We start from the raw sequence: 2,180 nt of genomic DNA, 5'->3' as shown, positions 1-2,180 counted from the left end.
CTCAGCATCTGCCTGGGCTCCCGGTGGAGCTCCGCTCGGCGGTGGAGCTCCGCTCGGCGGTGGAGCTCCGCTCGGCGGTGGAGCTCCGCTCGGCGGTGGAGCTCCGCTCGGCGGTGGAGCTCCGCTCGGCGGTGGAGCTCCGCTCGGCGGTGGAGCTCCGCTCGGCGGTGGAGCTCCGCTCGGCGGTGGAGCTCCGCTCGGCGGTGGAGCTCCGCTCGGCGGTGGAGCCGCTCTCCGGGGCCCCGCCCGCTAACGGCCGCAGAGTTCGAATGCCAATGGCGGGAGCGGGAAGAGGCGGAGCTGAGGGGCGGATGGAGCCATGGGAGGGAGAGCAGCGAGGAACTGAGGGAAGGGATGGAGCCGAGGGAGCAGAGCAGCGAGGAACTGAGGGAAGAGATGGAGCTGAGGGAGGAGAGCAGCGAGGGAACTGAGGGAAGAGATGGAGCCGAGGGAGGAGAGCAGCGAGGGAACTGAGGGAAGAGATGGAGCTGAGGGAGGAGAGCAGCGAGGAACTGAGGGAAGGGATGGAGCTGAGGGAAGGGCCGGGGCCGCGCCCCCGCAGGGTTCCTCCTCCGGCCGGCAGCAGCGGGGTGTGTGGCGCTGGGGTGGCGGAGCCGCTGGAGGAGCTCCCCGGGAAGGAAAGAAGGAAAGGGAGGGAGGAAGGGGCTCCCCGGGAAGGAAGGAAAGAAGGAAAGGGAGTGAGGAAGGGGCTCCCCGGGAAGGAAAGAAGGAAAGGGAGGGAGGAAGGGGCTCCCCGGGACGGAAGGAAAGAAGGAAAGGGAGTGAGGAAGGGGCTCCCCGGGAAGGAAAGAAGGAAAGGGAGGGAGGACGGGCTCCCCGGGAAGGAAGGAAGGAAAGGGAGGGAGGAAGGGGCTCCCCGGGAAGGAAGGAAGGAAAGGGAGGGAGGACGGGCTCCCCGGGACGGAAGGAAAGAAGGAAAGGGAGGGAGGAAGGGGCTCCCCGGGACGGAAGGAAAGAAGGAAAAGAAGGGGCTCCCCGGGGAGCGCCGCTCGCTGCCAGCGGCAGGGAATGGCTGCAGGCTCGGGATGGGGCAGCGGAGGTGCGCAGGAAGGAGCCGGAGCCGCGCCCCGCATCCAGCGACCCGAGCCCACGCCTGCCCAAAAACCGCGGAAAATTCACCCTGAGGTGGAAAACGGAGACACGGACCCTCCTGGCTGCTTGGGAAACAGCAGCGAGCCTCGTGGCGCCCGCTGAGCGCGGCAATCGAAACCATCTCCCCTTCTGTCGGAAGCGCGCCTGGCTGCCCGAAACCGCTGGGAGGGGTTTGAGCCGTGCCCTGGCACAGGGGGCAGCTCCCGGTGCCAACCCCGGTGCCAAGGGCAGGGCTGGGTGGGATTGGGGGAGCAATTTGGGAAGGTGGGCAGGCCCAGGGGAGCGCCCAGGGAAGGCTTTCCTCACGTTCCACATCATTCTCTGTTAATTTACACTCCACTGAAGTTACTCTCAGCTGTTACGAAGTGAATTTGAAAGAGACATGAAACTCGTTTAATGTTGTGATGTAAATCGTAATGCACCATCATTCACAACTGAACGTGTCTTAAAACTACTGCGTAGAAATATTATACAAATATTTCTGGGAAATATTTCTGGCCTGGGAAACAGCTAGAATTAAATTTCAAATAATAAAACCCCTCAAGCTCTAATCACAGATTTCCCAGCACATCAGGAAAATCCTAAGGGGAAAACTACAGGAGCAGAAACTAAGGGAGCTTCTGACAATAATTCACGATACTGAGAGTAAGAACATATGTTGGCTTTCATCTGCTTTATGTACTTAAATTAAGAATTCAGCATGGAGCAGCATTTCGAGTGCAAATTGCCACGGCAGGAATTAACTCTGTGATTAAACCCACGATCTGTATTGCTGATAGGAAGTCTGACCCTCATCTCCCTTTCCATCGAATTGCAAAACTTCTGGAACGCATTTCCCAACAGCTGGCATTTCAGATTTCCCCAGATTGGCCCTTTTCTAGTAAGAGCAGCCTTTAGTGCTTCATGGAAATTTAGAGTTGAAAATATCGACGTTTTAATGACAACTTAAGGAAAAGTCTCCCTCAGCTTTAGGGCACACCAAACCGGCGGGATGAACACAGGGTCTATAATGGACTGACTGGCAAAAATGGGAATTACGTGATGGAATGTTATTCCCCGTGGATAAC

Source organism: Hirundo rustica, chromosome 10, assembly GCF_015227805.2.
Source record: "Hirundo rustica isolate bHirRus1 chromosome 10, bHirRus1.pri.v3, whole genome shotgun sequence".
Lineage (NCBI taxonomy): Eukaryota > Metazoa > Chordata > Aves > Passeriformes > Hirundinidae > Hirundo > Hirundo rustica.
Note: the sequence above shows the minus strand (reverse complement) of the source record.